At 44.1% G+C, this 15490-nt stretch overlaps 1 protein-coding gene across 7 annotated transcripts in view; it reads left to right on the top strand.

Moving 5' to 3' along the window:
• Positions 1-1972: 1972 nt before the first annotated feature.
• Positions 1973-15490, top strand: part of NCOA2 (nuclear receptor coactivator 2) — a 284205-nt gene continuing 270687 nt past the window's right edge. For 4 of the 7 annotated variants that reach the window (XM_045860737.1, XM_045860743.1, XM_045860736.1 and 1 more), the window contains exon 1: positions 1973-2238. The gene's annotated coding sequence lies outside the window, so the exon portion shown is untranslated. Of the gene's footprint in view, positions 2239-2477; positions 2607-2636; positions 2807-15490 lie in introns of those variants that run through there. The other 3 variants (XM_045860738.1, XM_045860739.1, XM_045860740.1) reach the window with 3 other exon arrangements.

Here is a 15490-nt window from a genome sequence, read left to right as displayed (position 1 = left end):
GGAAGTGCGGAGGGAGCCCAGAGACTGTACTAGAGAGCAGAAATTACATGATTCCTCAAGGTCTGAGGCAATGGAGTAGCAGCTGGACATGGAACTCATTATACCATGCTGTCAGATGTTTTTGTTTGTTTTATTTTTGTAGAAACAGTCATGTATCTTAAGCATGTAGTTAAGTTTTATTGAGTAATATGGAAATGCAACGGAGAGTCATTTATTTGCACAGATATCATGGTGGTTTTTGAAAGTGCGAAACCTGTTTCAGAGGACCGATGGACTCTGGACTTCTGCCAACAAAGGGAGGGACAGAAAAAGCAAGGAGAATCTTGATCACCACTCAGAGTTGGAGCTGAGTACAGGAAAGAAAATCGGGGTGTGACAGAATGCAGGTGACAACTACCTCACTGTAGGAACACCCTGGACGAGTGTCAGTGGAAGAAGACAGGGCATAGAAAACCCCATTTCCTGTTTCTTCTCCCAGTTTTTTGGAGAACTCTGTGATTTCAGGGAACATAGTTCTGTTATGGCACGTAATCAAAATAACCTTTAAAAGTGTACTCAGTTAATACATGGTCAGTGAAAACATTTCAAGCACTATATAGTTAAGCATACGAAATAAAACTGGAAGTATCACTTTACATACTCACTTATACTCCCCAGTGCTAACAGCTTGTAGGTCTCCAAACACTTTCTATCCATAGTCAAACGCACACACATACACATACATATGTTTTTTTCTTTCCCCAAATAAAATTGGTGGTATTCCCACAAATTTGAGGTTGCAGACACCATTAAAAGTGTGGGCGTCTAGCGTTTCAGAGCTGGGGCTCAAGTCCTCTCCAGCTTCCCGACTGTATGACCATAGACAAATTACTTTACTTCTTTAAGCTTCATTTTTTTTTTGGCTAAAAATGGTGATTATTTTGTAAGGGTTGAGGATCAAAATCTAGCGTATATAAATAACTTAGCACACAGTAAGTGTTCAGTAAATACTATTGTCTATGGCAAGTGACCTTTCTCATGATAAGACTAAAAATAAGGAAATTTGTTAGATGAATGTTGATCATCTTCTTGTCCCCCCACCCCCCGAATTATATCTAAGTTCGGAAGAACTGGGTTCTCCAAAGCATGAAACTGATTCTAGTCCTAGTAACATTTCAATGAGGGTTCTCCTCGAGTTTCGGTGGTACTGTCCTGTGTCCCCCCAACATCACTTTCTGATGTCTAGGAAGTGGACTTTCCAATAAAAAAACTTTTGTGATTCTTGTAGTGACAAGAATGCTCAAATAGGTCAGGTTTTACACTGTGTGCGCTTGGCCTTTAGCATGCAGTTGCTGGGTGGCACCTCTCGAAGCTCGTCGCCCGCAGGCGCGCCCCTCTATCCTCTATTGAGATTGGGTTGCAAGAGGAGACGCCTATCCTCGTAGGAACCGAGGGAGATTCGATGAACCTAGGGGCGCCTCGAGGGCGCTGCAGCGGATGTAGGGCACGTGAGGTGCACCCGAGGGGTGCAAGCCGCTGGCCCAGAGGTCGAGACAGGAGGCTTCTCCGGCGAACCTGGCTTTGGTCTCGTCGCGACCTTGGTTTGGGGGCATCTTCCCAGCCGTCTGCAGCCCCAAGATCCCACTGCCCCCACTCCGCAGTCCCGGCATATCCCATCCGCTCGCTTTCTTTTTTGGCAGTGCCCTTTGCCCTCCCATGGAGTCATCTGTTTACTCTCCCTTCACTTCCAGTTACCCCTAGGTCGCCCTCCTTCTGCCACAGTCACCCATTTTGTCCCCTCTCCCCTCACTCTTCACCTCCCCCGGGGTCGCCTTCTCAGAGGACTCTGCCCACGGAGATGCTGCGGACCCCGCGGCCAGGGTCTGCTCCCCGGAGAGCCCTCGGTGCACCTCTGCCCCCTCGCTGGGGACGCGGGAGGCAAGTTACCGCCCAGTCCCTTTCCCAGTGACAAGATTTGGCGGCGGCCACGGCCAGGGAGGCGGAGGGAGGGACGGCTTGGCTGCCGAGCCCCCCTCCCCTGCTCCGTAGCTCGCGCGGTCTGTGTCTCTCTCCGCAAGTGCGGAGACGCGGAGAAGGAGGAGGAGGAGGAGGGAGTTGGGGGAGGATCTCCATTGAAATAAACAACCAGGCAGCAGTTATTAACACGGGAACATGGCGGCCGCAGCCTCAGCTACGGCTTCGGCGGCGAAGGTCAGCGCCGACGGCTGCCGGCACCTGACGGCGTGACCGACCGAGCGGGTAACCGCGCCTTCCCTGGGGGCAGCGAGGGCGGGCGCGAGGCGGGCGGCGGGTGGGGGGCGCCGCCTCTCCACCCCCGGCCGCGACTGCCCTCCCTGCGCGGAGCAGGGCAGAGTCGTGCGCCGGGGAGAGGGCTGTTGTGTGTGCGGGGACTGCTGCCGGAGTGCGCGGGGCACGGGAGTTGCATCCCGGAGGCGCCGCGAAGCTGGGGAGTTGGGGCTTGGAGGGGGTGGGGAGGGCGGGAAGCGGCGAGGAGACGCGGAGTCCCTGAGAGAGAAAGGAGGCGCTCCAGCGCTGTGCGAGAGCTCGGGAGACGAGTCCTGGAGCCCGGGGCGGGCGGAGGCTGCAGCCTGAGGCACCGGCGAGAGGTGAGCGCCGAGGCGCGGCGGGGAGGCCGGGGGCTCGGGCGCGGCCCCCGCCAGAGGAGCTAGGCGCCAGCCGCCCAGCCGAGTGCGGGGTCGCGAGGATCTAGGCTCCTGCCCCCTCGGGGAGACCGAGGCAGAGACGGGAAGGTGAATTCTGAGAAGGTGCATTCTTTAATGGAAACGCGGAGCGACTGCAGCGGATGGTAGGAACGGGCGAAAGAAGGCAGGACTCGGGAAGTGCCGGGGGTGTGTGTGAAGGTGAAGCGCGATGTCAGGGGCGGCAGGCTGGATGAGATGCTGGGCGGAGGGGAGCCGCGGCCCGGCGGGCGGGCCGGGCCCGTGTCAGCGCCGGGGGCGGGGGGCGAGGGGCGCCGCGGACGGACGGGAAGGAGCTGCAGCGGGCGGGGCGCTCGGGCCGAGCAGGCCGGGCCGCGGTGGGGGCGGGGAGCCGGGGGGCGGGGGCCGGACCGCGGCGGCGCCGAGCCGGGCTCGCCCCTGACTTAACTTTCTGGGTGCGGGCATGTGTGCTGGAGGCGCGTTGGGGCCGGGGCTGGGGGCGGGAGGCGGTCCAGGAGGTTCCGGGTTGGCTCGCCAGCGCCCCCTTTTCTCTTCCCCTTCTCCCCGCCCCTGAAGGGACAGGCCCTCAGGGCCCCAGGGGGGGAAGCGGGAGGCGTCCTCGCGGCCGGCTCGCGACGGTCACGCCCCGTGGACACTTCTCTCTCGGGCCTCTGGGGACTGCCGGGGGAGGGGGCCAAGGGTGGTCTCTGTGTGCTGCTGCTCCCTGCCCGGTCCCTCCAGGGAGTCCCGGAGGCGACTCTTCCGAGATCGGGGGTGGGTCGGTCCTTGGTTAGATGGTCCCTCCTCCTTCCCCTCCCCTTAGTGGTTTCCGGGGCCTGCGGGACTGAGGGGCGGGAATCGGGGACCGGGGCGCCTAGTACCGGCTAGGAGCTAGACTGGGCCTTACGTCTCAGGGTCTGTCACTGGTAGGGGAAACTTTCCCAAACCCGGGACCGAGCTTGAACACCCTCTTCTGCCACCTCGTCCTCTAATCCCACTCCCACCCCACCTCCTCCAACGCGTTCCCCTCCCACCGACCCGAATCTCACTGCGTGTGACTGATGGGGCAAGGAGCCAATCGAAGGTGTGGGTAAGCCAATCGTGAGGACTGGAGGAAGGAAGGGGGCGGGGTTATCCCGGACCAGTTGGAGCGGAGTTGCACGCGGGCGGGGGAGTCATGGAGACGCCAAGAGCTTCCCACTCTTGTCCATCGCTAGTCACCCGCTCCGTCATCTGTAGGGTAGTGTCACTTACAGGGGCTCTGACCCTAGGAGACACGTAGAGGTACACGAGATACTATATTTCTCTGGTACCACAAGAGATGTTGTCTTAGCCACGACGAAGTCTAAAACCACTTACGATGTGGCAGTAACTCTCCGAGGCCCGTTTCTAAAATGGCAAATAATTGTAGTGATCCTGTTCTGGACCCGAGCACCTGGTTTACGTGCTGAGGGTCATAGGAGTTCTCTCTTTACCTCTACCGCAGTTTTCATTCAGTTATTCCGGCGTAGGGACAATGAAGTTTGAAAGGATACTTTGAAAATGAGTAGTTTTATGTCAATTGATTATCGGGAGTGTAAAGTATCATTGTTTGTAATGGCTTCACTGGTTCCTTGTTTAATTAGACCGCCAATTCCCAAAGTGCACTTGAAAGTTCGGCATTTGGGAGGGCATTAAAAAATAAAGTTATGGTTTTACGGTATGCATTTCTGTTTTTTCTTACTCTTTCTTGAGTAAACAAAATGAAATTAGGAACCAAATCTCACTGTTTGAAATATCAAGTGTTGGTATTTAAGGAGCAAAGCTAATCAAAGAATATTTGTGTACAAGAAATGAAATCGGAGTAAAATGTTTGCCAGATTACTCCAACACAAAGGATTCTTAAAAATAAATTCAGTTTTTTTCTTAAACACTGCTGAATTGCACGGTGTGTAGGTACTTTTCTGGTTTAGCGACGTTAGGAGACATCTTTGGTGGTTTCAAGCTGTTGGTTGCCTTCAGTCTAGTGACTATCAACTCTTAACTTTTAAGAATAGGGAGGGTAGGTCTTTGGTTCTATGTAATGATCACAGGTTGCTCTGCAGGAATAGCTTGTCTTTTAAAAAGACAGCAGCTGTTGCACTGCTTTGTGTGTGTGTGTGTGTGTGTGTGTGTGTGTGTGCTCCTATTCTTTGTTGGTGAGGTTAGTGCACACTGACAGCAGCAAAGCAGCTTTTTCCAACTGAAATTTGCAGAATCTTTAGGAGTTAAAAGAATGAATAATATTAAATTGAAAGTGAGTCCATTCATTTTGTGATAAATATCCCATGAATTTAACAAATCTTGCAAGGTTTTTTTTTTGAGGTATTTTATCTACATGATATTTATCTTTATCTATATCCTGTTTTCTAGCTTTTATTAATCGTGGATTACTAAGAAAGAATTGAAAGGTCTGTAGTTTCAGGGGAAAGTAACATACCTTGCAGATGTATTCTGTTGTAATATATTGTTTCAAATTTATAATGTGAGTTTCCAATCCATTATAATTTTGAGTATTCATTTAGACAAAAACTAATTGCATTTTGCTGTAGCCCTTGAGGTGTTATCTTAGTGATAGAATGGTAAGAACGGTGGAAATAAAATGAACAACTGCTAGAAGTAGGGAGTATTATAAATTGAACAACATTCAAAATGACAACATCTAATCCCCCCCAACATTAGTTAATTTAGTTACTGATGGCCACTCTGAGGTGCCTCCTCCTCTCTCTTTTGTATGCTTGAGAGCAGCACAGTATTTTACTTCATTCTCTCCCATAATCTTTGAAATGTTCTCCTATTCTTGGTGGCAGAGAGTAGCAAGTCCCCTAATGCCTGGCTAGGGGGAAAAAAACCCTCTCAAGCATATGGAGACATCTAGAAAAAGATGTGCATCGTCAGCTGTGATTCCATTGTGTGCTTTCAGACTGGATCTGAGCCTTCTTCCTCCTGGGAATTTCAGTCTTACCAGAGGAGTTCTTTGACTTTTAGATGTCAAGACACTGAAGCAGAGGGTAGAAAAGAGCTCACCAATGATGAATTTAATATTTTTATATAGTTTGGCTCTGATTTTAACCCTTCATTGGTTCAATAAAATTTACATGACTTTTGCTTAGTGTTAGAGAAGCATTTTATTGGTAATATAAATTGTAAGGCTTGGAGGGGGACTAGGGCTGTGGTATGAGAGTGCATAAAGGGGTAATTAATGCTGCTTGGTTGGCTTTGTCTGTAGTTATACCATATTAAAGCTTTCCAACCCTCAGAATCAAGGACCTGTGAGCAGTTGCTTCCCTTACATACCCTATATTTAAGGATTCAGTACCTTAGCTGTTTTCAAATCACATCAGGTTGAAATGTGACCCATAAGTTGACAGCTTGGATTTCTTAGGGGAGGGGGCTGTGTTGCACTGAGTTTAAAAATGACTCTTTTAATTAAATAGTCCTTAGGATGTTGTATAGCAAAAATATAAGGGGGAGGGTGGGTCTTTTTAAACAATTTTTCTAGAGATTAGTTTTCTGAAATGGACAGCGTGTCCTTATTTGATATTTTCACATTATGTCATGGTTGAAGTTATATTTTAAAACATAATTAATGCTTAGCTATTTTTATGGCAAAACTGCTATTTAAGAAATTACTAGCTTTTCAATATTTTGTGTTTATAGTTTCGTTTGGTAATTATGTTATTACATGCTCTATCAATTTTAAATTAAGAGAATATGAGAGAGAAAATAAGCCACTGCTTAAAGGTATTGGTCTTTTATTGCAGTAAATCATAAACCAGCAGCAAATCAGGATCTTATCCCCTAATGAAATAATCAGACTACATTTACATACCAATAATGAAAGCAAGTTAAAAGAAAACAGAACAAAACTCTGTTTTTTGTATTTTGTATCTCAAGCTGATTTTACCTCTCATTTTCTAAACACAAAAGATGTTCTTAGCATTTGTATTTATTTTCTTTTTGCTTTAAAGCTTTGTAGAAGGGTTTATGAATTGCAAAGTGTAGAAAGAATATTATTTCCTATTTATTACTCTTTAAAGTCTGTTAAAAGTAATATCTGGAAAAGCCATAAAATGCAATTTTAGTGTTACAGACCCTTAAATTAGACAACGTAAAGAAAATGTACTTTAAGGATTCTGGATACTAAAATTTCTAAATACAGGTAAGAATATGACTTTTGTGGTTATTTAAAATATTTTCATTTATTTTTAGAGAGACAGGAAGAGAGGTAGAAAAACCTCTGTGTGCAAGGGATCCAGACAGGGAGAGAAAACCTGATGCATGAGAGATACCTCTTGAATGCCTGGCCTACAACCCAGGCATGTACCCTGACTAGGAATTGAACTGGCGACCTTTAGGTTTGCAAGTCAGTTCTCAATCCACTGAGCCACACCAGCCAGGGCTGACTTTTGTGGATATTGTAGAAACTGATATAGTTTTTCTAGTTGTTGTAAAAACTGAGGCAAAACTGTTTATGAAAACTCAAAGGTAAACTTGTGAAGGTAACTGAGAATAAGGAACTTTGTGATCTGCAGGTAGCTCATAATACTCTTGGCTTTTAAGATAAAGATTTTATTTGTTTTCCTTATAAAATATTCATCAGCAATCACATTTCTGGCTTTCGATGGCTGTGATGACATGATGAAATTGTGGAAACATTGGTCTAGAAAAATTTTCAGTTGGTTCTGTAGTTGGAAATTTCTAGAGATAATTAAATAAACAGGGGGTCTGTGGTGGTATTTTGCTTAGCTGCTTTTGAGGCTTTTAGATATAGCACCTTAATTTAAATCAGAGAGGAGAGCTGCTTATAGGTATAAGTTACTAACATTAGTTCAAGGTTATGAAAGAAAGAAACAATTTTTATTTTGTGTATCAATTGACAGATACATGGGGAATTGAAATTAGCAGGTTAATTCTGGCAGAATTTATCACTTATAGGCAGCCAATCATGAACTGTTAAGAGTTCTACATGGCCAACTTAAGTCTCACTTTCGGCTTTTTAGATCTTGCCTTTGAGTTCTTGCCTCATTTAACCACTGTTTTATTCATTTGTTCAGTTATTTATTTGTTGAGTATTTGAGGGTCCCAGGCAGTTTACTTTGACATGTCAAGGTAATCACTGGTGCCAATTCAACACCACTAGAAAGCCCTAATTTCTGGTGTGATGAAGAAGGAAACTTCATTGCTTCTGGGCCCTGATTGGTCTGTTCTTATACAAATGAGGACTCCAAATTCTCAAAATTTGATTAGTCCAAAAATGACTGTCCTGATTGGTCAGAATGGGGCTGTTGTCACTGGTTGGTGAAGATGCTAATAGGGATATAGCTGTGTAGCTCTGATAGGTCAGGAGAAAGCCTCAGTCCTATTGGTTGAACTACAGCTCCAGGAAGTCCTTTATAAGGCTGGTTTATATGGCAGGAACCCATTGTAGGCAGGCAGTTTGGTGCAGGTTTTTTCCCCAAGCATGGCTTGGGTGAGAGGCCCCTGTTTAGAAATGGCTACAAGGCTTTGTGAGTATGTATGTGTGTGTTTGTGCGTGTTTTCATTTGAATTTGAGCTTAGGTAGCCACCAGAAGTCCTTATAGCTTGCTTCTTTCTCAGGGTCAACAAATAGCAACAAATAGTATAAACCATTCATTACAAGTCTGGTGATTAAATGAGAAAAATAGAGTGGGTGAGGGTTTTTTTGTTTTGTTTTGTTTTATCTTTGGTGGGGAAGAAGGTGGTAAGCGGCATGTTCACCTTAATTTTCTGTTTGCTTTGATACTAAAGATTGGGGGGTGGGAGGTTGGTGTGATTTTAATTATATAATGGCAGAAAACTCAGCTTTGATTAGGGTTTGGGTTTTTTCCCCTGAAAATAGGATTACAAGTTTATGTCCTCTGAAATCATGTATGTAGTCAGGATGGTGATCTTTAGTTGGTTGAAGGTGACAGTGAAACATATAAGGGACCTTCCATTTCTGAGGATTACCTGCATTGTTGCTGTTTTAAGACTAACATATTCTCGGCCTTACCACCCTAGGTTTGTAAAGGATGGAAAACTCCTGCAGCCTTCACGCATGTTCTGTTATGGCTGTCAGTTTTTCTAGCTATAACTCATTCTTTCTCTTGACTGAAATGTCTATATTGGGAGAGTAACAACAATAACAACATAAATGGTAATAGCCATTACTGAGTGCCAACAACCAGTTACTGTAATCCCACCATAGCCACGGTTTCCCTTTCCATGGTTTCAGTTCCTGCTGTCAACTGTAGTCTGAAAAATATTATATGGAAAATTCCAGAGATAAATAATTTATAAGTTTTAAGTTGTATGCCTTTCTGAGTAGCATGAAGGAACCTTATGACATTCCATGCCACCTCATTCCATCATGCCCTGGACGTGCTCATTCCTTTGTCCAATGTCTGTCTCCATGCTGGCCATTCACTTAGAAGGCATCTAGGTTATTAGATTGACGGTCATGATATTGCAGGACTTGTGTTCAAGTAACCCTTAGTTTACTTGATAATGGCCCCAAATAGCAAGAGTAGTGACGCTGGCAAGTCTGGCGTACCAAAGAGAAGCCATTAAGTACTTCTTTCAAGTGAAAAGGTGAAAGTTTTCTATTTAATAAAGAAAAAAATTATATGCTGAGGTTCCTAAGATTTACAGTGAGAATGAATCTTCTATCTGTGAAATTGACTAATTTATAAATTAAACTTTATCATAGGTTCCTGACAGCCAATTTTAATCTCACTTTGGGGTTTTAGACCTTGTCTTTTAATGTATAGGAAAAAAGTATATATAGAGTTTAGTACTATCCATGGTTTCAGGCATCTACTGGGGGTCTTGGGATGTATCCCCTTGTGAATAAGGGGGTACTACTGTATGGGCTTTTTGAGGTGTGTTTGATTCTTTTATTCTTGCTCTAACCTTATAAAATAAAGATCCCCATTTTTTAGAAGATGATGGAGCTTAAAGGGATTTTAAGTCATTGTGCCTATGGGTAAAAGTTTGGGGGTGGGGAGATCTTGACCAGTGAGCAGGGAAAGAGATCATTTAAATATTAGAGGGAATGGTAAACCTGAGAATGTCTTACTTTTACAAATCTGATAAACTGAAGTTTGCAGGCCTTTATAAGGCTCTCTCTCAGTCTGATTGTTTAATCCATAAAAAGGATGAATAGATTTGCATAGGTCCAGCCTTGCAAATTTTGTCAGCAGGTATCTCCCAAACCCTTGCCTCAAGGCAGGCCTGTACCTGGACAGCTGTTACTTAAGAAAGATCTGCAGATAGTCTCTAGCCTTTTTAGTCATCAGCCCAGTGTTTAACAATTCTTAAATTATGAGATTCTTTCTTGTCTTTTCATTTTTACAAAATAAGAACTATAATGGATGAAGTAAAAACAGGTAACATTTATTGTGTGCTTACTAAAAACCCAATGCAGGGTTAAGGCACCTCGATTGTATAGTCTTGTATGTTACTCACTGTAACATAGTGACATAATAACAATATCATTTCTCTTTTACAGTTCAGGAAGTGGAGGCACAGAACTGTCAAATAATTTTCCAAAGGTCACATAGCCAGACTAATGGAGAGGAATTTGAACTGAGACAAACATCGCCCCTTAGCCCTGCCCCCTTAACTTGTGTCCCTGTTAGCTAGTAGGGTACACTTCCTTTCAGTAGTGTGGATGTGTCTTATCTAGAGCTCTGTTGAGATAACAGTGATTGTCCACTAGGAAAGGGAAACTGGGTAATATTTTGAAAAAGCCTATTCAGGTTGTCTATTGTTTTTCAAAATAAAAAGCTCAGAAAATAAACTCAAGACAATTTGATTGTAGGGGATAGGTAGAAAATAGATTAGAGAGCACTCTAGGGGATATATAGGTTTAGAAAGAATGAAACACTGATAGCGATATTTGGCTTCCTGTTTCTTTAAAATATGTTTAATTCTAGTATGTTTAACTATTTGCATGGTGATAGTGTGATGCCTGTTTTGCGGAATTTTTGCAATCCATGTAGCATGGGTAAGGCAGTGTTGAGATATTGTAGTCCCAAAAGAAGGCTGATAATATATTCAGTCATCTGACTTCTGCTCTGCTATTTGTGGAATTCTTCTGTCTGTTCAATTGTTTGCAGGGAGAGAGGAGAGCTTTCAGGGAACTCTTTCACCTTGGCACGTGTGGGGATCAGCATGTACTGCTTTTAGTGTTCCAGCTGCTGAGGCGGAAGACCTGTTGTCACAGATGAACATATAATGCATGGTATTTTCTATTACTCATTTAATTTGTCTATATGAAATGCAATCCCACATCTCCAAGGCTTAACTTGCAGAGTGTGCATGAGTTCTGGAAGTCCCTGTTGTTGCTGACTGATCTCTGCCCATTGAAGTACCAATAAGTGAGGATCGTCTTTTCTAGAGATGACTCCTGCTTATACAATCAGCTCAGGAGTCAAACATGAAATGACTGCCCTTGTCTTGAGTGTTACAGTAGCATTTGTTAAGGATATTTAGTATTACCTTAAGATTTCTAATTCTGTTGTTAATATGTTTAATAATAAAAAGTTTTTGGTTATTGTGTCACTTAAACTGAATTGCATGTTTTAGAGGAAACTGTATCTTTATGTAAGTCATTTCTAGGCATCTCTAGATTCAAACTGAAATATAGTTACATGGGTAGTGAATTTTTTAATGTGCTTGTATATGTACAGGGTGGGGCAAAATTAGGTTTACAATTGTTCATATAGAAAAATACCACAATAATTAATAAATAATAATGCAATAATACATTGTTTTGCATATTCACAACTGTACATCTACTTTTGCTCTACTCAGTATTTTAAAAATAGAATCATTTATAAATATGTTTATTAGGTAATCACCTCTGGTATTGTTGGAACATAGGTGGCAAATTCTTTACATACATTTTTAGATACCTAAATAAGGAATACGGAAATTCCTTACTAAAAATCTGAGTGTAGGGAGTATATGAATTTCTCTAAATTTAACATAATAGCTTTCTTGAAATTCCATAAGCTGGTTGTGAGAGTTATGGAGACATACTGTGGGGGGAGGGCGGTCTGCGTGGGTGTTGAGGTGATTCTGCTGTGCAGGAGTGCCTTCACTGTGTGCCTGCAGCCTGGTGTGGACACTGTGTTGGGTGTGCTGTGCATTGAAACTAAGCCCGTCCAGCCTGGCCCAGTACTTTGAAGTAGGGATAGAATGATTAAAAATGGTACAACTTTATACCGCTTCAATTTGGATATAAATCTCAGCAGACTTTTTTCTTCTACCTCCTTTACCTTTCATCTTCCTTGACTTTATCAATTTTTTTTTTTAAGTTGGAGATGAAGGATGGGTGGTAGTGGACGGAATACAGTCATGATAATGGGGAGGGATGTCTGTTGCCATGTGGGATAGTGATCTATGGTTTCCCCCTTTAACCAAACAAATTTGCTCTGCTAACAGCCCTTAGTGAAGAAGCTAGCTATTTGTTAAGGAAACCATTAAGTTGAAAACAGATCACTTAACACAGACACTGTATAGTAATTGGCCGATTTGTTGGAAGTTAGTTGGCTGCTGGACTACATCGTGGTCCAGCAGACTGAGGTGCTGAGCCTCTGTTGGCTAATAAGATTGAGAATTACATTCTCTAGCTTTTACGTATTTTATTTCTTTGCTGTTGAAGGATATTGTTACAGATTCTGTAGTGTTAGGTGTCTTGGAAATGTTCATTAGATTCAAGTAGTCAAAATGGGTTAAGTTGGAAATATTAAGATGACTTAAGATTGGTGAAAATTGTAACCAAATTCCTGAGGCCTTAGGAATGCCTGCCTCTTTGGAGTTTCTGGTCGTACATTATTGTACTTTCAGTTTCCATAATTCTGTTCTGAGAATTATTTTATATGTGGTGTTCTTGTTGCTGTTTTATGTAATACCTCGAGGTTTTTCTGTAAAAGTGTGATATAAAAATACTTATTTCATTAAAAAATGTTATTTTATTGGATTCTAGAGCCACCAGTCTTTTCTAAATAAACAAATAACAAGTATAAAAGTGGAGCCTAGTGAAGGAAATGGGAGTCCCATAAAGATCTTTTATTTTTGCTGCACTGCTTTTTATTTTAAGCAAGAGGTGTGTATAATTTAGAATTGTACTAATAAATGAAAGGCTTTAAGCTATTAGATATAACACAAGAAAATGACCTGATATTCACTGTGAGCTGCACGTGTCGATAGTGACGACTGATAGTGACAAAAGTCAACAAAGTGCCTGCACACTGAAGGACATTAGAAATCAAAGCCAGAGCACTGTCCTTCTGGTTAAAGGACACACATAATAACATCGACATTCTGACTATCATTGATGATCTCATTATAATAATAATAATAATTCTCACTTTGAGAAAAGGCATTCAGTCAGGAGAAAACCGAGTCAGGTGATGAAGGGAATCCCAGGGTTTTGGCTCTAGGCAAGCAGAGGCTTGGGCAGGAAGGCACTGGGCCCGGACACATCTAGCCTGACCCTGCATACAAGGTACAGGGCAAGTGGGACTCCCAGAAGGGTCATGATGCTCACTAGAAGAGGCGCTCAGCTGCTCCCTGCCTTTTCTCATTGTCACTGTTACCAGAGGCAGCCAGTGACCCTCTAGTGGGGAAGGAAGGGGAAAGGAGGCCAGAGAGAGCCTGTGGTAGGTAGATGGCACATGAAGTAAGTCCCAGTAGCTAGAGGTCCCAGATGCTCACCTGTATACTGGTTGTCTGCTTCAGAATTGCCCACCATGGCTCTCATGTGTAGTCTTCTGACCTGCAATTCTGTAACAAAATGATGGTGCTGCTGGCCTGCTCCCTTCAGGCACCATGAAGCCCTGCAGCACTTCTACCCCCATGCTCTGTGTTACCAGACTGAGCACTGGAGGATTCTTTTTTTTTTTTTAATTTATTTTATTGATTATGCTATTATAGTTGTCCCATTTACCCCCTCCTTCAATCCCCTCTACCCTGCAAACCCTCTCCCACCCACATTCCCCGCCCCTTTAGTTCATGTCCATATGTCATAAGTTCTTTAGCTTCTCCATTTCCCATGCTATTCTTGCCCTCCCCCTATTTTCTACCTACCATTTATGCTACCTATTCTCTGTACCTTTTCCCTCCTCTCCTCCTCCCACTCCCCTGTTGCTAAACCTCCATGTGATCTCCATCTCCGTGGTTCTACTCCTGTTCTAGTTGTTTGCTTAGTTTGTTTTTGTTTTTGTTTTAGGTGTGGTTGTTAATAATTGTGAGTTTGCTGTCATTTTACTATACATGTTTTTTTTTTATCTTTTTCTTAGATAAGTCCCTTTAACATTTCATAAAACAAGGGCTTGGTGATGGTGAACTCCTTTAACTTGACCTTATCTGAGAAGCACTTTATCTGCCCTTCGATTCTAAATGAAAGCTTTGCTGGATAGAGCATTCTTGGATGTAGTTCCTTGCCTTTCATGACTTGGAATACTTCTTTTCAGCCCCTTCTTGCCTGTAAGGTCTCTTTTGAGAAATCAGCAGACAGTCTGATGGGTACTCCTTTGTAGGTAACTGCCTCCTTATCTCTTGCTGCTTCTAGGATTCTCTCCTTCATTTTTATCTTGGCTAATGTAATTATGATGTGCCTTGGTGTGTTCCTCCTTGGATCCAACGTCTTTGGGAGTCTCTGAGCTTCCGGGACTTCGTGGAAGTCTATTTCCTTTGCCAGATTGGGGAAGTTCTCCTTTATTATTTGTTCAAATAACTTTTCCACTTGTTGCTTTTCCTTTTCCCTTCTGGTACCCCTATATTTCGAATGTTGGAACGTTTAAAGATGTCCTGGAGGTTCTTAAGCCTTTCCTCATTTTTTTGAATTCTTATTTCTTTATTGTTTTCTTTTTGGTTGTTTCTTTCTTCCTTCTGGTCCACTCCATTGATTTGAGTCCCAGTTTTCTTCCCATTACCATTGGTCCCCTGTGCATTGTCCTTCGTTTCACTTAGCATAGCCTTCATTTTTTCATTTAATTTGTGACCAACGTCAACCAGTTCTCTGAGCATTCTGATCACCAGTGCTTTGAACTGTGCATCTGATAGGTTGGCTATCTCTTCGTCGCTTAGTTGTATTTTTTCTGGAGCTTTGATCTGTTCTTCCGTTTGGGCCATTTGTTTTTTTTTGTTTGTTTGTCTTGACACGCCTGTGATGTAGTGAGGGGCGGAGCCTTAGGTATTCACCAGGGTGGGTCAACCCTGTTGCTGGGTTGTGACACTGTATGTGAGGGTGGGGTCCAAGAGGGAACAATGCTGCTTGCTCCGCTCTCTGCCGGATTTCAGCCACTTCCCCTGCTTCCCCCAAGCAAATTGGGCCCTTCTTGTGCTGATTCTTGTGTGGGCTTGCGTATGTTCTAGGACCCTGTGGGTCCCTCCAATGAATTCTCCTGTGAGGCTGGGAGTCTCTCCTGGCACTTCAACCCCCCACAGGTGTTTTCAGTTGGTGTTTTGTGGCTTTATTTCCTTGTGCTGGGACCCTGGGTTGCAAGGTCTGTCTTGCTTCCCAGTTGTTTCTCCCGGTTTATCTGCGCTTGAATGTGGGACCACCCGGTCAGCTGCCTTGCGTGCTGCATGCTGCGCCCTGCTCCACAATTGCTGCCTCACTGGGTCTGCCCGCTGCCACCCTGTGCCCGGGGTCTGCCAGCTGCCGCCTGCGCACCCAGGATCCACCCGCTGCTGTCTTGTGAGCCTGGGTCCGTCAGCTGCTGCCTTGTGCACCTGGGGTCTGCAAGTCACCGATTTATTTGCCTTGACCCCTCTCTGCCCAGCCGCCGACTCTG

Source organism: Phyllostomus hastatus, unplaced genomic scaffold (genome assembly GCF_019186645.2).
Source record: "Phyllostomus hastatus isolate PE091 unplaced genomic scaffold, TTU_PhHast_1.1 phas_scaffold_21, whole genome shotgun sequence".
NCBI lineage: Eukaryota > Metazoa > Chordata > Mammalia > Chiroptera > Phyllostomidae > Phyllostomus > Phyllostomus hastatus.
Note: the sequence above shows the minus strand (reverse complement) of the source record. Positions and strands in the feature narration are given on the sequence as shown.